The sequence below is a fragment of the Varanus komodoensis genome, unplaced genomic scaffold (assembly GCF_004798865.1).
Source record: "Varanus komodoensis strain SLA01 unplaced genomic scaffold, ASM479886v1 scaffold71, whole genome shotgun sequence".
Classification (NCBI taxonomy): Eukaryota; Metazoa; Chordata; class Lepidosauria; order Squamata; family Varanidae; genus Varanus; species Varanus komodoensis.
In genome coordinates this window covers 2865588-2887197 of record NW_025336360.1, presented here as the reverse complement: position 1 = coordinate 2887197, position 21610 = coordinate 2865588, and the positions used below count along the sequence as shown (strand labels likewise).

Here is a 21610-nt window from a genome sequence, read left to right as displayed (position 1 = left end):
GACGGACTAACTCCATCAAGGAAACCCCAGCCGACAGCTGAGCAGGTCTGTGATGGATAGGACATTCTGGAGGGCTCCCATAAGTTTGAGATGACTTGACAGCACATAACAACAGCAATTGAAACAGGACATAGAAACATGGCAAGTCCGAAGGATCCTCCTGGGCCATCTAGTCTGCCCCTAGCACAAACCAGCTCTGCTCATAGACTATCCAACATGTGGACATCCAATCCTTCCTTGAATGTCCTCACTGATGGGGCCTCCACCACCTCCCATGGAAGCCCATTCCATATCCTAGGGGTCCTAACCATAAGGAAGTACTTCCTGTCATCCAATCCGAAACCTGGTTCCTTGAGCTTTGTCCCACTGGCCCAGCGAGAACAGCTCATGAAGCTCCACTATTTGACATCCCTCCACATACCTGTAATTTGCTGTAAGAACCCCTCAGAGTCTCCTCTTCTCCAGGCAAAAGGACCCAGTTCCCTCAATTGCATCTCATCTGTCATCTCCCCCACTCCGGCTTCCACCCTTGCTCTGTCCCTCATGTAATGTGGAGCCCAGAAATGGGCATAGTACTCCAGTTGTGGGAGCACTAGAGTGCAGCTTGATCTGGAAGCCACACTTCTAGCTATGCATCCAAGGGTGGTGTTTTCCTTCATAACCGCCATGTCACACTGCTGGCTCCTGTTCAGCCTGCCATCAACCAGCATCCCGAGGTCCCTGTCACAAGTGCTTCTCACCAGCCACTTGCCTCTCAACACCTTGCACTAATCCACTTTGAACGCCATCCTGTTGTCCCCCGCCCACTTCCACAGCCTGTCCCGATCCTCCTGGATCTGGATCACCTGCTTCTCAGGTGTGGCCACCACCCCACTTTGGTATCGTCTGTGAATTGGTCACCCCCTCCTCCAGGTCACCAATAGAGAGGTTGACTGAATCGGTCCCAGAATTGAGCCCCGGGGGAGTCCGCTCATCACTGGCTGCCATCCTGATGATTCCCCACTGATAGTCACCCTCTGCTTGTGGTCCGTCAACCATGCCCTCATCCATCGAAACAGGGCATTGATCTATCCTGAAGCTCATCAATTTCTCAACAGGATATCATGGGGGATATTGTCAAAGGCAATAGGTACGTCACAAAAATCCAGGTAAACCATATCCACCACGTCCCCTGTCATCTAGCCACCTCGAAACCTTGCCATTGAACTCCACAAGGTTCATCCACAGGAGCTAAATACACACAGAGATGCCACCAGACAGATCCCCTGGAAAGTGGGGATCACAGACAGGGGCCGCCGCAGTGCCGGCGCTGCCCCTGCCTAATCCTCCCTTGCAGCGTGGGGAGTGGGGACAACCACTCCAGATATGACCGTAGGAATCAGGCAGAGCCATTCTCTCCGGGGCAGTGCCAGGCTCTCAGCTGTGCACGCAGAGGTGATTCCAGGATCCAGGTGTCAACCCCACAGGACCAAATAAGCAGGGACAGTCAGGTGGCAGGGCAGATACCCTCCTTTAGATTTGAGGTGCCAAATGGAAGAGCTGAGACTCCAGCCCTCATGGGCCACTTCCTTACCCCACCTCTGTGTCTGCTGGTGCGCCTGCCAATGAAGAAAGAAGACACCTGGAACAGGTGCTGCTGCAGCTGGGCTTATTTGAGCTCACGCAGCACAAGAGACAACAATGGTTGTTATTCTTGGATCTTGGTTCAAAAAGCCGATACTTATCTAGAAGTCATGCCCCACCACCAGAGCAGCCAGACCCTCTGGGTTTCAGCAAGCTGGGTTAGATACCCTTCACTAATGAAAACACTCCAGTTCCCCCTTTCACTATGTACACAGGTAAACACCGAGCCAGGCCTAGGCTGGGTTCATACAGTCCAACAACCCACACTCAGAGGTTGAGTGTGGTTTGCTGTTGAACTGTGGGTTCTTCCTGAAAGGTGGATTATGATGTAGGTTTGTTGGCTTATGAGCCATGAACAACCAGTTCCCTCAGTCTCACCTCATACGGCCTCCCCTGCAAACTGGCCACCAACCTTGTGGCCCTACGCTGCACTGACTCCAACCTGGCTATATCCTTCCTGTAATGAGGGGCCCAGAACTGAGCACAATACTCAGTTGCAGGCACACCAGAGTCGCACAGAGCGGTAGCAACACCTCTCTAGATCTAGAAGCCACGCTTCTGGCTATGCAACCAAGGGTGGCGTTCGTCCTCTTGACCACCGCATCACACTGCTGTCTCATGTTCAGCCTGCAGTCAACCAGCACCCCGAGGTCCCTTTCACAAGTGCTGCTCTCCAGCCACTTGTCCCCCAACCTATACTGCCATGGACAGATTTAAATAGGAACATAAGCAGCTACATCATCTCAAGTCACCATGTTGGTCTTGAGAAGCATCTGCACTAAAAGAAGCTCTCCGAGTTTTTGGACCCATGTCTCTCCTTGCCCAACCTGGACATGTTGGGAATCAGACTGAGGACCTTCTGCTTGCAAATCAAAGCTCAGCCATGAGGTTCCAACAGTGGCTGGGTGAGAATTTCCTCTGCTTAAACAGCTACCAGCTCACTGGCTCCCAGTCTGTTTCTGGACATTTGGGAATCACCTGCGAGTTTGCACTGGGTTAATCTTACTGTTTATATTTTTATACTGTTTTAAACTATGCAGTGATTTAGTTTTATACTCAGTTGATGTAATTATAATTTTGACACCTGTATATTGTAGAATATGCTTAATTGTGTACTTGCTAAGGTAGTGTCCCAGTCCCAGAGACTAAGTGGAATCATAGGGTTGGAAGGGGCCATGAAGGCCATCGAGTCCACCCCCTGCTGTTGCAGGACACCACATTACACCATCCCACTCAGAGGGCTGCCCAAATTCTTTTTGAATGTCTCCAGTGTGGAAGAGCCCCCCACCTCTCCAGGCAGCTGGTCCCACTGTCACTTTGCTCCAACAGTGAGGAAGCTTTTCCTGATGTCCAGCCTGAATCTGGGTTGTCGCAACTTGAACTGATTATTCTGTGTCCTACACTCTGGCATCAGCAAGAAGAGACCTTGACCTTCCTTTTTGTGACAGCCTTTGAGGGACTTGTAGAGGGATAACATGTCCCCCCTCAGTCTTCTCTTCCAAAGGCTGAACATGCCCAGTTCCCTCAGTCTCTCCTCACAGAGCAGTGTTTCCAAACCCTGGATCATGTTTGTTGCCCCCCGCTGGACCCTGAATGTTGTTCTTGTTGTTGTTGTTGTTGTTGATGATGATGATGTTCTTGTTGTTCATTATTCAGAAGACCTTTCCCAAATCCACAAACACCTTCATATTTGGGAGGGAAAGAACTTGAGGTGTTCTGTTTTGCTTGTTTGTTTGCTTTTAACTGAATGGGAGAGAAAGCAAGGCTGCAGAACTGCAGAGCTCCCCAGCCATGCCCAAGGCTCTGAGCGCTTGATTCTTCGGAGCTGCAGCTCTGTGTATTTTGCCATGTTGTGGAGGAATTACAGCCGACGTTCTCTCTCTCTTTCCCTGATAGCATCCTCAGCTTTCACAGCTCCATGGCAGGCTGGTTCCTCATGGTTATCTCCATGCTGGGAATCACTGCACCAACCGGATTTGCTGGTGCTGATGGCTGAAAAGTCCAATTCCATTCATTTCTGATAACAACTTACCCAAATCCACATTAAAAACAAAAAACAAAATGATGAATGCTGGAGAACATGAAAGCAGCAGGCTTACCCATCCCTGGCTGCAGCCAAAAGGAAATGCCGTCTCCTCCCTTTGTTACCAGACCACAGGGAGTGAGCCGTTCAAATGCCAGCTCCTCAGCTGTTCGCATACAGAGCTGCACACCAGTGCCTGAATGTGGGTCTAGTGACTCTGCCCTTTAAATCGCACTTCTGTGGCAGAGGAATGGATTCTCCACTCGGCAGAGGGGCCGGAGCCAAATGCTGTGGCACATTCTCAAGCGGCTTTCACACACATGCGCTCTGTTTTGCCCCCAGTAAGAAGACAGGGCTGCATTGCCTAAGGCCTGGGAACACAAATCCCTAGACCCTGAATCGGCCCCAAGTCACCTCCAGGTCCACCTGTCAGTCCAAAGAAATGATCCAGGGATAGAAACAGAGGAACAGAGAAACAGAGCGAGTCTGAAGGGACCTCTTGGGCCATCTAGTCTGACCCCTGGCTGCAGCCGGCTCCGCTCACCACATGCCCACCATGTGCACGTCCAGCCTACCCTTGAACACCCGCACCGATGGGGCCTCAGCCACCTTGCATGGAAGCCCATTCCATACCCTGGGGGTCCATCAGGAAGTACTTTCTGGCATCCACCCTAAATCTTGGTTCCCTGAGCTTGGCTGCACTGGAACGTGGAGAATTTATTTATATTGTGATTTATATCCTGCCCTTTTCCTACAAAGGGCTCGAGGCAGCTTACATCATGCTCCTCCTCCATCTTATTCCCACAACAACAAGCCTGTGAGGCAGGTTGGGCTGCGAGTCTGTGACTGGCCCAAAGTCACCCAGTTGGCTCCATGGCTGAGCAGGGACTCGAACCCAGATCGCCTGAGTCCCAGTCCCACGCTCTTCACCACCATGCCACACTGGCTCTTGTGGATCAGGTACAGCACAGAGTGCTCAGGGTGACTCCTCCAACATTAAGGTTTGCTTCTCACAACACCTTTTTCACTTATGGAACTCACTGCCCTGAGAGATGGAGCAGCTTCCTGGCTTAGAAAGCACTAAGGAGAGCCCAGTGGCCCAAGCCTGGTTCAGAGAAGTTCGTGGGGTCACCTTGTGAGTGGCGCCAAAGACAAAATGGGTGACATCTCAAATTAAAGTTCTTGTTACCAACAGCCAAGCCTTTGGGAGGCATTTCGACTTTTTGGAGTGGGGAAGCCTGAGGTTGTGCACCCCCATTTTATGTGGACACAATCACAGAGAACATGTCTAACAACAGCTGCTAGCCATGAGGGCTACATAGAACCCCCAGCTTTAGAAACAGTCTACCTCTGAACAGCAATGCTTGGAGGACAAGTCATGACATCCCCCACTTGTGCTCCTCCTAAAAGTCTCAAAAAGAAGCTGTTGGACTAGATAAAACTTAAGCAGGGCCATTTCTCTCTGCTCCTGCATTATGTGGCCAGACCTTCCTTCCTACACACAGACGCTAGAGGCTGAGATCATGTTCTCACGTGCTTAGTTCATGGCTTGCCTGCATTTCCCTCTCATGCCTACATTCCTGTTAACACTGGCTCCAGCCACCAGCCACCTGGGTCAGGAGATTGTGTTGAACCCGGTGTCTTCCAGGATGGCTGTTTCAGAACATAGCTTGGTGGCTCGGGTGTGCCAACTTTTGCCAAAAAAGGGTATTTATGTCATAATCCTGTAACTCAGCAAATCCAAATGAAGGAAGTGGAGTGGGTACCACAGAGTCTGTGTCTGCCTGTGGGTAGCAGCATTCCCCAGCCTTGTGCCCCCCTGCTGACTGGAGCTGATGGGCCTTAAAGTCCATATCTTCTGGGAGGATTGCTTGAGGGATGGGTTGACTAGGAGTGGCAGAGATGGCTTCAGTTCCCCGACACTCACCTCAGAATCCATTGTGGCTCATTCCACTTTTTAGTTTCAATCTGTTTTGCCAAGGACAATGAAATTCTTGGACATTCCTAGAGAGCACCAGCTTGGAGAAGCCCCGTCTTGGCAGAGTGCAGAGTTTTGCTTGAAAAAACCACTCCTCACAACCTCTTATATGTTCAGAAATGACTCCCAGTAACCTGGCTCCATGTCCAAAGGGTCTAATTTAAGTTCCTTTCTGTTAACACAATGTTTGTGTGATTCTTCTGTGGTTGCCCATAAGATGGATATGGCTCCTGCATCACAACCCAGAACACCTTCCTTCCAGACTCTTCTCAGATCTGAGCTGGATGAACAGCTTGCTTTGGGGGAGCAAATAGAACCCGTGGAGGAAGGAGGCAGAGAGAAAAGCTGCATCATCCCTATGTTGGAAAGCACTGTTGCATCCCTGGAAATTGGAAATAACTGCTGTGGGGGCATAGAAAAAAGCTCCCCATGTAGCTGGACAGGTTCCCAACAAATGGACTGAGGCATAAATGGGTCTGATGCATCTGAGCCACCTGAACAAAGGTCAACCAGGCGATGGCCAAGATCCTTGAAGAGATCCTGTGCCTCATCCTGCCCCCAGTTTCCACCCTTATCTGTGATTGCCACTTGACCTGCACAGACAGGAAATTGCACAAAGTGTGCAGCCCCTGAATGGGAGATTTGTGGAAACCTCCCCAGATCGGTGCAGCTTTCCTCCAAGGACCAAAGTCTATGGAGAAGTTCTGTGCAAATGCAGCTGGGAACACGATAAACAGGAGCCTGCCTTGGATGGTTATTTTTGATGGCTCCTACTCACAGTCAGAGCCTTCTGCACATATTGCAAGCAAAACCAAACTTTCCGGAATGGCCTGGGAGGCCCCTTCTGACTCACTCTGTTTCTATGTTTCTATGTTTCCATATGCCTCTTTCCGAGAAAGTAAGTCTTCCAAGGTATGCTAGAGCCCCAGAGCCTTTGAAAAGTGAAGAAATTAAAGTCCTGGAAGCCACGAGAAGAAATAGCCTCCTGTCTTCCCTACCTGCAGCCAGAATTGGAATCAGCCAGCACCAGCCTGCAAAGAACATTGCATCATTAATGGCTGGTAGATTTGCTCACTGGGATTGATTAGTGTTTTGACTCTGTCTCTGCGAGGAAGGCAATGCGGCCATCGATGCAATGAGTGTTCCAAAAAATGACAACTTTAAAAACCCTGCATTGTGGCCTGTGAGATTTGTGGTTTCCTTCCTTTGCGCTCTGCATGGTTACAGCCAGCACTTTGTGGTAAATAAACAGCCAATTTAAAAACATAGATGTTTTTTAAAACTTATTATAGCCTATTTCAAAACATAGACAAAAACCTGGAAGTGTGTGCACTTGTCTTTAGGCATTCTAATCCTCACATTCTTCAGGGTGTGAGGATTAGAAAAGGGTTAGCTGCAGGAAGACAATGCATTAGCCACTGTAGTCTGGTCATTAATGTGTTGGACAACAGCTGGGAAAACATGAGTCCTCAACCCACTCAACCACCAAACTCGCTGGGTGGCTTTGCTAAAGACACAATTTATCCCTTATTTAAGTCTTACTCAGTCCCGGCACCTCTCCAGGTTGACCTCTACCAGGGCAGACCACTGTTTCTGCCCTGGTTTCCTTCTGCAGCAAGGAAAATCCCCAAAGGTACGTGAAGGTTATTTGCTCAAACAACCCCACGGGACCCGCGACCCTTGGCTTTTGCAACTGGTCACTGGGCAGCCTATTGCACATGTTACAGGCACTGCGCTGCAGTTTCTTTTTCGGAGGGAGAGAGGACAAAGTGGTGATGTGCCTCAGTGTCCCCTGGGGAAAAAGCAGTGGATACATTGCAATTTCCAGTTGAAAGACTGCAGGGGCATAAAGGTGCGGTACCACAGAGGGTGAGGGAGGCGGAAACCAAGCCCTGGAGGGAACCTTGGAAGAGCTGCAAGCACATTTAGCCTGGAGAAGAGACTGGTACGGGATTGTCAATGCAAAATTGTGAAGGGCTGTTCCACAAATGGAGCCAATGTGGCATCTCCTGCTCTGGAGTCAGGACACACACCAATCAGACTGAAGGGCTGCTTGAAATCAGGGCTGGCCTCCAGATGAGGGGAAAGAGGGTTTGCTTCCAATGAGCCTGTGACCTGCTCACTGAAGACTCCATGGATCTTTTCAGGGAGAGCGGAGCTTGATCGGGTCAGAGAGGTGCTAAAAGCCACGAAGATGGCACGGGTTGTTAATGCCACTGGTGGCTCCAGGCCTCAACACCTGCTCAACTCAGCCAGCCACTGAGGGCTGTCATGGACCCAAATTCCCATGGTGAGATGTGGGGATCCCAAGAGCCATGTTGGCCGAGAGATGCCTGTCTTGCAAGGGATCATACCCCCAGCTCAGCGGTCTGGCTGCTGACTGGATCTCCTGCTTGGAAGGCTTAGAAGGCCTCTCCAAGACCCATCCATCAGATTCAACAGTTCCCCGAAAAGCTGTGCCATTCAGGCTGATGTTCAACCAATGCCAATTTGCAGAGTAGCTGTGACCCCCCTGCCCCCGTCATATGATTTGCACGTATAAATAGAAAGCATCAAGTAAGACCCTGATTCCTGCAGGCTGTACAGAGAGACGTGAGAGAGGAAACAGGGTCATTTCTTCAGTCCTGCTGGAACAGTTTGTTTTTTTTTCCTCTTCCCTTCGCTCTCCTTTCTCCTCTTGTGTTGTTTCCTTTTAGATCACGAAGTGCAGGCAGGGACTGACCTTATTTCACTGATTGCATGCAAATTGTTCCAGGAGATTTTCACTGGATCAGACCAAAAGCCCACCTAAGCCATCACTCTGCTTCTGACGGTGACCCAACAGGTGCCTTCAGGAAGCCCACGAGCAGGGCATCATGGGAGCAGACTCTTCCCCCAAACACTTCCTGCCCCTGGATGTGCAGGCTGCACCTATCCCGCTGAACAGCATCCACTGCGAGTCACCTCCACCTCTGCCACAGATTCACCTTCTGCTTCAAAGCCATCTGACCTTCTGGCTGTCACCGCATCTTAGCTGGGACGGATTCCATAATGCAAATTGCACTGCTATATGAAAAAGAAGATGTGTCTTCTCCATCCCGAACCTCTGCCCAGTCAGTCCATGGGATGGCCCCAAATTCTAGCTCGTGCCCTCCAGGAATTTCAGACCACAACTCTGAGGATTCCTGATCATTAGCTAAGCTGCCGGAGGGTGATGCGAGCTGAAGTCCAAAACATCTCGAGGATGCCATCTTGGAGAAGGCTACTGGAGTGTTGCGAGAGAGCAACAAACACGGATCCCCCATTCTTCTCTAAGCACATCTATTTGGGGCTTGAATAATGGGGTCGGGCAGGCCGCTCCTGCAAAAGGACTCTCTGCGCTGCCCGGCAGCCCTCCTTCCACGTATCCTCCAGCCCTCGCTGTTCTGTTTCGAGGTGCACACGTGAGAACACCTGCAGAGGTTCGGCGAAGCCTCACAACCCACGTCACAGCCCCAGAGAACCAAGAAAGGAGGACACTGAGTCCCAGCCTCTTCCCCATCTGCATCTTCCAAAGGGGGTGTGTTCTAAGAGGACATCATCCCGTGTGCGCATTTCATGTCATTTCTTCGCACTTTTCTATCCCACCCAACAGCCACAGCGCTCTGAGTGCTTGAGTGAAATCAGGAGAGCTCTGAGTGGTTAAGAAAGCTGCACACATGCAAGAGCAAAACCGCATGGCAGACAGAGCAACACAAACGGCTAAAGGCAAGTTTAAGCCCCCCACAAGTGCAATTAAGGGCCTGCGCAAAAGCCTCGTCCTATGCTGTGAAACGCCTGAGAGAAGAGGTGGCTTTAGCCTAGTGCTACAGGGTTGGCACCAGGTGGGCCTGGACAGGGAAACATGCTAGAACAGGGGGTCACAATGGAGGAGACCCTGCTCTCCAAGCCTCCCTCGGAGGAAAACCAGAGAAGGCAGCCACAGCACAGGGACAGGTTCCTGCCAGGAGAGGAGTTCCCAACTGGTAAGACCCCAAACCATGCCCTCCCCAAGCACCCCAAACTTTCAGCGTTGGATCTCATTTCAGGCTAAAGAAGCTGGACTGAGATTAGCATCAAGCATCCCTGGAGCATCCATTCACCACTATGGGAGAATATTACACAAAACTGCCCATGGAGGCAGAGCCTAGTGCCCGCCACCCCACCAGCCCTGGCACCAGTGGCCCCTGTCCCACATGCATTGGCAAGCCAAGGGCTGCAGCTATGGCAGAGGCCAACTGTGAACACGTGGACGCATGTTTCGGAACCAGCCCATGGGCACAGCTCTCTGGGGGGTTTACAAAGATGAGCCCCTAAGAATGGAATATGCCACAAACCAGCTCCATGCCAGAAACAGAGCAATCCGAAAGAATCAACAATAAAATCCACAAGAACCTTCTATGATAGGTAATTCATGAGCGGAGCTGGCTGGAGCCGGGGGTCAGACTAGATGGCCCAGGAGGTCCCTTCTGACTCGCTCTGCTTCTGTGAGTCTATGTTTCTATATGTCTGGGAGCAGAGGAAACGTTTAAGTGAATGCCAGGTGGGCCACCCTGCAATCAAGGGGCCACCCACACAATGGCCGTCTCCCTGACAGCCACCCTTCAAGCCTCCCTCGGCTGAGGCGCTTGCACAGGGAGCTCACAGGACTCCTGGGGCCGACAGTGAGGCTCCTGCCCAGAATGACGCTCCCCATCTTGTCGGTCTTGGTGGGTGGCCCCTCCAGTGCCCCAGACAGCGGAGCTGCACACAGGCATGTTGCAAAGCGTGTCTTGTGTGCTTCAGTCTTTGGAAAACTCGACCAGTGCCTGTTCCCGACTGCACTTAAGGTGCCGGGCGAAATTGACACACCTTTGGTCTGGGAAAGAGCTCCATTCGCCTTCTCCTTCCTTTGACAGCCAGCAGTTTGATTACATCCTCTGCTGCACTGTGCATTTTAGTGGAACAAGGATGACTACAAATTGTGGTATTTGTTGTCTACCTTTGGGAGGCGGGGGGCGGGGGGGGAGCAGAGATGGGAAATGAAAGCTAGGGGGGAAGTCCCTCAATAAAAACAAAACGAGCCCTCGCTTTCCTCGAAAGAGATGACAGCTCTTGTAGTGAAGGCCATGCCACCTGTCCCACCCACCTCGTCCAGAAATGGCCCCACATACACCGTGCTCTACAATTAATCAGCTCCCAGTCCTGGCCACCTCCTAGGATTGGCTCTGAGAATAGAGGCACGGGAAGCTGGAGGCACAGCTCTGGTCTATCTAGCCCAGCACTGCTGACGCAGACTGGCAGCAGCAGCTCCACAGGATCCTTCCTAGCCTCCCAGCCAGTGAGAAACTGCGTGTGCCACTCTGCCTGACCTGATGCCCGTTCTAAGCCTCTGAATCAGCTACAGCTCATGCTTGAACTGGGCATCCTGCGCTGAGTTGGGGGTTGGACTCGATGGTCTTATAGGCCCCTTCCAGCTACTTCCAGGATTCATGTCTTGCCCTTAGGCCACCTGTCACAAAAGCTAGGCTGGGCCTGAGCAAGGGAAGAGGAAGAGCTGCACAGCTCCTATTTCTGGCAGCAGCCCTTCACTTCGCAGCTCCATTCAGCAGCTTTCTCGGAACCTCACCCCCCCCCCCCGCTTCATTCACCACTCCCATGGTCCCTTTTCCAGCTGATCCAGTGCCATTCCTGCCTTAGGAAAGACATGGACGTAATCATCTCTGCAGCAGCTTGTGTGTGTCCCCTCCCTGACTCTCCTATCCTTGGGAGAAATGGCAGCAATTGCCTATTTTAATCAGACGATGGTTACATAAGATGCACCACAGCCCCAGAGCAGATGGGCAGCTGAGCGGCTGGAGCCACTGCCTTTGTGCAAGCGGGCACAGGGCGATCCAAGGTGCAATTGCTGCATGAGTAAAACCGCGTTCTTCCAAAGCCTCTGGGTGGACCTCGCCAAATTGCTGGGCTGCAAAGGAGAACACATGGTTCAAGGTCCGGAAGCTAATTTGTGTGTGTAAGAGAGGGAGAGGGCGAGGGAGAGGAGAGCAGCATTGCTGTTGTTCCTTAAACCCACTCGGTCTGCATGCATAATGCAGCCACTGTTTGACCGCTAGAGGAAACGAGAAAACTGCAACCCCAGCGCTTCTCCGGACATCAAGACGGAGGAATCCCTCCGTCGCTGTTCCGGCTTCCGCAGCCCACGGCCAGCCGGGGCTGCTCCGAGGAAGAGCGAGCGAGCGAGCGAGGGAGCGAGCGAGCGACCGGGAGGGTCGCCGTCTGCTGAGCCACTGAGTCACTCGCGGCCCCACTTCATGAGCGCGCGCACACGCGTGGCGGGCCTCCAATTAACGGCGCTCCAGTGAGTTCGTCTGCCGCGGGGAGGGGGCAGGATTCAGCCCGCTCCCCACACACACACACATCGCTGAATTCCTCCCTTCTTCTGTGAAATTGCTCTCTCTTTTCAAGGCAAGCAAATCCCCACCACCATGGCCTTTCCGGGACTGGGGGGATGCATGTGCCCATGAGCTCTCTCTCCTCCTCCTCCTCTCTCTCTCTTGCACCTCCCAAGACCCCTCCCCCCCCCGGTTTGAATACTTTCAGTCCCTCAAATTGAAAGGATCAGCCAAACACCGAGCTGATCAGCTGATCACCGAGGCTGGAATGCTCCCGTTTCTTTCCCCCCTGCAGAGGAGGGCAGGGCGCGTTCCAGCGGAGAAAAGCTCCGGGAACCAAGATTTCGGGTGGAGGCCAGGAAGTACTTCCTGACGGTTAGGACCCCGAGGGTGTGGATGGGAAATGAAAGCTAGGGGGGGAATCCCTTAGTCAAAATATAATAAGCTCTCGCTTTCCCGGAGGCACAGCTTTGGTCCGTCCAATGCAGCACTGTTGACACAGACTGGCAGCAGCAGCTCCCTGGAATCCTTCCTAGCCCTGCCAGGGTGGAGGCTGGACAAGCAGGGATCTGGCCTCCTTAGCGAGGGATTCACTCGGGAGATGGTCAGCCCACCAGGAGGTGTGTGTGAGAAAGACGGAAAGAGAGTGCTTGGGAGACTGATGCTCTCATTTGCACCCTACGGGCCTTAGCATCACTCAGTTCTCCAGCTGGCATGAGGTTATACCAAGGAAGCGTCCGTACAGACAACCACACTACCTTGAAGTGTTAGGAGCTGTTTCACTTGCAGGAAATATGAAATTGTTGCTGGGACCACCATGCATATAACAGAGGCTTAAAATCATGGATTAATTTGCATGGAGGAAATTAATTGGACTAGGGACACCCAGACCCCAATTCCCATGTCTGCATGAAGCCCCCGGGGTGACTTTGGCCCAATCACTGACATGAGCCTCCTACCAAACAGGCTCCATGTGATACTACGGAGTCTGGGGGAAACGAAAGTGCAAAGACAAGAGTGCGAGGGGGCTCTCCCTTGTCAGATGAGAGCTTGGGAACAGGGGTATTTTCAGAAAGCCCTTCATGCAGTGAAGTCCAGAGTCCCTTCCACAAATTGTGGGGTGGCCACAGCATTAGAATCCATTCTCCCAAAAAGGCAGAATGAAGATCCCGGGCGATCTTGATAAACTTGGACACTGGCCTGAAACCAACAGAATGAAATTCAATAAGGACAAGTGCCAAGTCCTCCACCTAGGAAAAAGAAACCAAATGCAGTGATACAAGATGGGGAATACGTGGCTTAGCAGAACTGAAAAAGAAAAAGATCTGGGAGTAATTGTGGACAACAGGCTAAACATGAGCCAACAATGCGATGCAGCCATGAAAAGGGCAAATTAACAGAAGTATTACTTTCCAAATCCTGAGAAGTAGCAGCTCCTCTATACTCCTCACTAGTCAGACCTCACCTGGAATACTGTGTCCAGTCCTGGGCACCAAGATTTAAGAAAGATGCAGGTAAATTAGAAAGGGCGCAGAGGAGAGCAGCAAAAATGACCCAGAGTATGGAAACACTGCCCTGTGAGGAGAGACTGAGAGAACAGGGCATGTTCAGCCTTGAGAAGGGAAGACTGAGGGGGGACATGGTGTCCCTCTATAAGTATCTCAAAGGCTGTCACAAAAAGGAAGGTCAAGGTCTCTTCTTGCAGATCCCAGAGTTCAGGACACGGAATAATCAATTCAAGTTGTGACAACCCAGGTTCAGGCTGGACATCAGGAAAAGCTTCTCCATGGTCAGAGCAATGTGATGGTGGAACCAGCTGCCTGGAGAGGTGGGGGGCTCTCCCACACTGGAGACATTCAGGGAGAACCTGGTCAGTCCTGAGTGGGATGGTGTGACTTGGTGTCCTACAGCAGCAGAGGTTGGGCTCGAGGGCCTTCATGGCCCCCTCCAACTCCTCTGTTCTATGATTCGATGAACACCAGCTGCATGGCTCACGGCCTGGTCTGCGCAGCCCCCCCGTGGTGCTGTCTGTCATCCTCAGAGGACTTCTGCATACCCGGCTCTGCGGGCGAAGCAAGCGGTGTGACAGGGCTGTTGCCCTCGTGCTTCCCTCGGAGGTCCACAGGAGCGTGCCCCCTGCTGCACTAGCCTGGCTCCCGGACCAGCAGGGCATCCTTGCGGGCAGCTCCTCGACAGGTGGAAGCCCGCTGCTTCCTCTGGTCCGCTGAGTCCCTCCTGGCCAGCTGAGAGAGCAGCTGGCTCCTCTGCAGCCAGCCAAGGGTGGGAGGGCGATGCTGCGCAGACCTGCAGCCAGGAATGGGCGGTGGCCACTTCCTTTAATTGTTCTCTCCCCCCCCCCCGACTTTCATTTTTCGCCCAGAGATAATATCAGTCAACAGGGTGGTCTCGAAAAGGCCTGCAGACCAAGTGACGTTTTGGCACTGCTGCCACACCAGAACTTTGCAGCTGGCTGCAGACCTGCTGGAAGCAGGAAGGACGAGGCCGAACCTGCTGCCTTCCCAGAACATGCTGAGAAGGCCAGATGCGTGAAGTAGGCAGCTGAGCCAGGGAGGCGGAAGTGCAAGAAGAGGGAGGGTCTCCATCAGGGACGCCCGGCCTTGACCTTGGAAGAGCTGAGCAGGACTGTTGCAGATGGGGCAAGCTGGGGGTCACCATAAGTTGGAAAGGACTTGACAGCACGTAACAGGAACATGGGCCTGAAGTTGTGAGGGGGCTGCCAACACTTGGGTAGCCCAGAGGAGTGGCCGCAAATGGTGGACTGTGTGGGGTGCCCATATGGGCTTGGATGACTCCCTTCCTATGGCCAACGAACGCCCAGTGGTCATGTGTGGGTTGGGCATGTGCTGTTAAAACATGGACTCTCGTGTTGTCTGAATTCAGCCACGCTAGATGTGTGTGTGAGAGAGCACTTTGTTAAACAGCAATAAGCCGCAGTTCACAACCCGACAACAAACCATGGGTCCTGTGCAGGGTCAAGCAGGGTTTGGGAGTGTAGCTGGGTGTCGATGAGACCATGCCCCACTTTTCAAGCGAAACTCATACTCAGCCCCTGAGTGTGGGTTGTCTGAACCCAGTCTATATACGTGCCCCGACGTCTGAGCTACCCTGGGGAGGGAGAACTGTCCTCAAGCTAAGCCACTTCATTGTGCAGGCTCATGAACACTGTATGAATTGTGCTGAAGTTATTCAATTTTATTTTTGTAACTTGCACCAGCACCAGCATCACCGTCGTCATCGTCATCCTCTGGCAGCTACATTCCAAGATCTCTGCTACAGGGGCCCAGCAACACTCCCACGTTTGTTATTCCTCCCAAAGGCTCCCAGACCACACGCGCTTCACTTCCTGCTGCCCCAGAATTTCTGCCTGAGTTTTCCCCCTGAAATCAAACATACTCCTCTCCTTGTTTTACAAATAGGGGCATCCTTAGAAGATCGAGTCCTTTAAAGAGGAACAGAGTCCTTTAAAGAGTTCAGTGCTTACGCGAGTTGGGTCATGCTCTCCCCGCTCCACCTGCCCGATGGGCCGAGCCCCACAGCCGCTCAGTGCCCGGTGGACCTGGGAGCTGTGTGCAGCTCTCGCTCTGGGCCAGCACAGATGCTCCAATGCCTGTGCTTCAGCGCCTCCAACACAGCAGGCCGGGAAGTTGCATTGCAGCTCCCTGTGCAGCGGGAATCGGGAGGCCCCACAGGGTCCCGCAAGGTCCCTCAGCTCTCTGGCTCTGGTCCCGCCCCACAACCTGAGCAACTCCACGGTTGCAGGAAGCCCATGCTGCGAACTGGCTTCCTCGCTCCACCTCACTTGCTTGGCCACCGTAGTCAAGCTACCTGCATGTCCTTTCATAACAATCTTCAGCCCAGTGAGGAGGAGAGTATCCCCCTCATATCGCCTCAGATTTCTGACTGGGTGCATAATTTATTGCAATCTTTAAGGAAGGTGCCCTTGCCCGCATTTCCCACCCCTCTCTGCCTTGGGTGCCCCACACTCTCCTACCCTACGGACACCTTTGGGTGTCCTTCAGTGCTTTTTACAGCTTAGCACTGGTGTGGACTGTGGCTTCCCAACTCTTTCCCCAGATCCGCCACTGCACCAGTGCTCCCACCAAGCAGACACTCTCCAACGCCTTTGGAGGGACATTTCCCAGTGTCCCAAAGCAGCTGCTGTGGCACAACTGGGCCTGGGTACGGAGTCTGGACACCAAATGCCAGGCAGATGAAATGGCCTGAATCCCACACATGCCGCTTCATCATCTCCTTGGAGGAAGGAAAGAATAAAGGGCTGATCAGTAAAACTAGTGAGGGGACATGCACAAAACAAGTCTGAACTGATTAAGCTGCAGGTTGGCGGATTCGGCTTCTCTGGGAGGCATGCTCTTCCGCAGCAGGAGGCGTCAAGGCTGCGGTCCTCGGCATGCCCGGACACCCAGGCATCCCATGGCTGGCTGGGAAAGGCCTGGGGCTGCAGGGCTTCTTTCTGCCCAGCATGCATAGGATCACCCCTCGAAGTCCGAGATCTCAAGCCAGAAATCCCTGGTGCTCAAGTTGGATTTCATTTGTACCTGGACCTCCTCTACCAAAGCTGATACGCAGCCCAGAGAAATGAAGGAACAAGAAGATGCTCAAAGTAAAGGCTTTAAAAGCAGTATGTGTGTGTTGAAAGTAAACATAAATTTACTGCTGCCCAACTGCTCTCCCTCCCTCACTCCTATTGTTTCCGTAAGTGATTGGTTACAACCCCAAATAAAAATCCAAGTGACAGGAATTGGATTTAACAGCTACCTTCTCATTAGCTCTACTGTAATGAATAAGATTCTGGAGACATCATTCAATTGTTGTTATTGTTCTGCTTTGCCTAATACATTTCATCAGGGGGGTTGTTCCTCAGCAACTGGGAGGAGTGGGTAGATTGGGACCACCTTTGGGAAGCTTACATCAGATCTGTCTCGGAGACATCACAGGTGTGTCCTGGATGGGACAAGAAAGCTGAAGTATGTACAAATTCAAAGCAAGCATAATGCAGCGCTTGAGATGAAATATCACGGGTGCCTGATGGAAATGGTTTGGGAGCACTCCGGTGCTTCTCCTTGCGAAAGATGCACGTGCGTCAGTCCCACATGGGGAATGCCTCACAGCAACAGGCTGAATTCAGTGTTGGAGAAGCTCTTGAGGGCCACCGTACGTGCCACAAAGGCAAGAGGGCACCGCCAGAATGTGGGCCGTGGGAGCACAGCCCCAGGTGACCTTTGGTATGGGAAAGACAACGCCAGAAAGCACCGGATGATCCCTGGCCAGGCAAAAGGAAGATGGTGGCATGACCTGCTGGGCCCCAAGGGAGCCGGGCTGGCCCCTGGACAGGCAGTTCCCCGCCACCGGCCCAGTGGCAAAGGGCGAGCACACTGCAGGGAGAACAAACCGTTAGAGGCATCCATCATGCCAGGATAAGACACTGTAAAGGGAGAGATATGAAATGCTAAAATAAATGGATGGATGGAAGGAAGGAAGGAAGGACAGAATCTCCCTCCCTCCCTCCCTCCCTCCCTCCCTCCCTCTCTCTCTCTCTCTCTCTCTCTCTCTCTCTCTCTCTCTGGAGCCAGGTAAATCTGGGCCCCAGCACCTTTCAGAGAGTGGGCATGCCAAAGTCCCATTGTGGCGCCTGGTACTGGAATGCCAGGCAGTCTGGGTCTGCTTCCAAGGTGTTGGCAGGGGTGGGGGTCTGTCCAGAACTAATCAAGGGATGCCACTGCTACTGACACCTTGACTGTTTCCTGCTCAGCTTGTCTGCTCCGACAGCCTCAGCTCCGTCTCCCTCCCTTTTCTACCCAGCGGATTGTTGCTCAGTGCCACCCCTGGGGGAACAGTAAGTAAGATGGAGGTCCTGGAGAACGGGCCACACGTCTCCCTCTGTAGCCAGGGAAGGCTGCCCCCCCCCCCCCGCTAGTGGGGCTCTTTAGCCATTGCAGCTTTATACTGAACTATATAGGAGTGATAAATGGTGCTCCATGCTGTGAACTTATTTGGTAAGAGGGGAGGCGGGTGGAATTCAGCACCATGGATAGATCTCATAAACCTCAGAAAAGGATTCCACCGGTGCAGGAGTCTCTATTCTCCCTTGGCTCTGCTCTTGACCACTCAGAGTAGACCTCTCTCTCCAACTCCATGATTCCAGCAAGAGGCAGCTCAGTTCATAAGGGCCCAGCTCAGGATGCGGCGGAGTCCCTTTGCCCTTGCCTCTGCTGGAATGCCGGCGTTTCCACCCGCATGGTCCAGGGGGCCCTCCAGTTAGCCACAGATCTGCCAAGTGGCTGATCTCAGCTCCACAACTTCACCTGAGCCTGCTGCAGCTGGGGAAGCTGGGTAGCACCCCCCCCACACACCCTTCCTGGCCTTTGTGGCCACCGGAGGTTCATGGAACGCCTCGTTTCCCTGCTGGCTGGGAACACTGGGACTCCAACACACCTCAACTGCCCTCAGCTGGATGGAATGAGCGCTCAACTGCCCTCTCCTTCTAGTCGGCCAAAGATGCAATGAGCCAGAAAGGACAGCGCTGTGTGCCCTGGCCGCTTCTGCTCTGCCGGGCGCTTCCCACGCCTGTGTGGGTGCTTGCTCTGGCACTGCCCTCCCATGCCACCCGCTGGCCCCGAAGCCCCCAGTCAGTTCACCACCCACAGCAGGTTTGCCCCTCGGCAGCCACGGCCCCAGTGGCAACAGGCACGCAAGGAGGAGCTGCGGCCGATGCACAGCAACCCAACAGCACTGCCTGCCTCCCCCCCCCCCTCGCAGCCAGGAGCCAGCTCTCCTCGCGCCCGTAGCCTTCCCACGCCCCCACCATGCATTGCTGAAGGCTCTCGCCCGCCAGTGAGCAGCCTCTTTGCTTGTGAGCAGGCTGTGGCATTTGTCCTTTCAGCCAAGGACAGGCCAGAAGACCAGGCGGCCCCACGGTTTATGCGGCACGGCTGTAACTCCGAGGGAGCACATGCACTCTGCGGAGTGTTCCTGCCCCAGCCCCAAGGCAGCGAGGAAGGAGCAGGTCCTGGTGCAGAAGAAGCAAGATATGGTGCTTCATGGTAGAGCAGGCAGAGCATCCTGCATTTCAAGCGCTCACTGAGTTGGTCCCTGGCAGTAGACAAGTTGTTCGCCAGGGAACACAGTGGGCTAAAGGGTTCAGAAACAAGCCACATGAAACAGCAAGTAGAGACAGAAGGGAAATAAGTGGAATGGCAAGGCCCACGCATCAAGTTGCTTTCTGAGACCATCGGTCATTAAAATCATTCCAAACCAGCGGGTTGATTTCTGTAAATAAAATCCACCCCTTTGGCATCAGAGGAAGTGGGCTTTGGGAAGGGGACTCCTTTTTCTCTGAAGCATCCTTCCGAATTTACCCAGGACTAGAACCTTTATCCCTGCCTCGCCTGTTTCCTACTTAAAGAGGTTTGCTTGCTGGCTGGCTGGCTGGCTGGCTGGCTGGCTTGCTTTTTTAATGCTGGGGTCACTAGAAATGGCCCCTACCCCTAGCTTGTAGCCTGACAGGGATGCAATCCACACACAGGTCCTGCCTCTTCCTTCCTCCTGCTGCATTTGCACAGCAGGGCATCGCTTTGAGTCACTGTGCAGAGAAAGGCAGAATGCACCCAAGAGCTCCAGAAAAGCCCTTCCGAATCAGGCCAAGAGTTTGTTTGTTTATCTATCTATCTATTTATTTATTAAAACATTTTTATGCCGCCCCATTCGCCGAAGCCTCGGGGCGGCTTACAACAATAAATTTCAGCTTCCTTCCTCCAGCAGCGTCCCTGGAAAGGGCTCTGGAAGCTATAACTGAAGGGACTGATGTGGCTAAATGTCAGCTGAGACTCAGGAAGATTCCAGTTTGAGTCTCACCTCAACCATGAATCAACAAGGGCTTTAGGCAAGCTGCTCTCTCTGAGCCTCCCCCCCCTCCCCGATTGTAAGATAGCAATACACACAACATATTTTGGACACCAGGCAAGTGCAGAGATGCTGTCCCTAGGTCCCAGCGTCTGGAACTCAGGCCAGGGAGGAGGCAGTGGAGGCCCACCGGGGCTGCTGCCCCAAATCTTCCATCTGGAGCCCTGAATCTCTGTGAAGGCCCCTGCTGCCCCCCTTTGGAACTTGCTGGAATTAAGGGGCAGGAATCGGGGCAGCCTCTGTTAAATCCCCTTGGATGAGCTGGCTGCTTCCCCACACCTGGAACCTTTCTGGCAGAGGTGGTTTTCTGAAGCAGATTTCTGCCTCTTCTGCTTCCATCCCTCAAGAGAAGCTCCCCTCGAACACCCAACCCTTTGCATTGAAAAGCAGCATTCCGGCCTCCAGCCAGCCACCCCCTGACCCCGATCAGGGGAGAACCCCTCCAGCCCCACACCATTTAGGCTGCCCTTCACCAGCTCCGTCACATCCCTTTGGGCATGGGTTGACTGGAACCCACAGTCTTCCAAGCGCAACATGCAGGCATTGCTACACCGGTGGGCTTGCTTCCCGTCCCTCCCATGGCATTGGCTTTGGGTTTTACCACACAGAACAAGTGTTCACATGTGTCTGATTGCAACAGGCTGTGCTGAGAAGGGGAAGCAAGACTGGCCTTCTGCGAGCCGTCTTCTCCCTCTTCCCTCACCTTCCCTCTTTCCTTGCATGTCAGGTCTTTTTTGACCCTAACCTTGCAGGCAGGGAGGGATTGCCTTCTTGTTCTGATTCTATATAAGCCCTTGGTGGTGGTTTTCAGACTGAGGAGTCTAAAATACTGCAAATAATGCAAAACAATAGGAACCCACCCATGCCCCAGCTCCTTCCAGATTCAATTTAAAAGCTAGCAAAAATAAAGCCACCTGAGAAAAGCTACCTGAGCTCCATGGCTGGCACATTTGTCAGACTCTCATTAGTGGGGGAACATGACCCAGTGGCCCCAGTGCAGCAAGGGACCAGGATTCTGCATGCGCATTCCATGCACAGAATTGCATGTACAGAAGAGCTTGGCTGCCAAGGAGATGCTGAATTTGGTGTCCCCCCCTCCACATACACACACACACACACACACACACCCCTTCCCTGCAAATATCCCTTTGCAGCGGTTGCGGCTCCTTCTCACTTGGTTTTGTTGTGGTCCTCACTTGCATTCTCAGATATTGTTATCCTGGAATCCACCACAACTCGGTTTCCTAGAAATCTGAGCTGGATCAGTACCGTGCGGTTCCATTGTCCTTACAGTATGGAGGATTCATGACAGGCTGATGAAATGGCAGTGCCTGTGGGGTGCCGTGTGTGTCCAGCTCTGGCAGCTGAGACCCGTCAAAGACCACATGCCCGACTCATCCACCGGGCTGGCGGCATGGCTGAGGAAGGGGCTGGCACTGAGCACCAGCAACGCGTGGCACACCCAAGTGCACGGGGCCCTCTGTCGCCACGCAGCTGTAGGTCGGTCTTGCAGGCATCGCTGCCTGGATTGTGCCTTTCTGTTTCAAGACAAGCTCCACTTCCTCCCTCTTTTACAAATCCGTGCAAAAACTTAGGATCGCAACTGCAAACTTACAGCATTTCACTGTCCACCTCTTGAAACTGAAGCATAAAACAGCGGCAGACCCACTTTTC

The 21610-nt window shown here is 52.9% G+C and overlaps 1 long non-coding RNA gene across 1 annotated transcript; it reads right to left on the bottom strand.

Annotated features, from left to right (window-relative positions):
* Positions 1–2267: 2267 nt before the first annotated feature.
* LOC123034755 lies at positions 2268–21070 on the bottom strand. Its single transcript, XR_006416832.1, has 3 exons — positions 21060–21070; positions 8591–8596; positions 2268–2321 (listed from the first exon to the last, which is right to left on the bottom strand). It is a non-coding gene; the product is annotated as an uncharacterized LOC123034755 (long non-coding RNA).
* Positions 21071–21610: the final 540 nt, after the last annotated feature.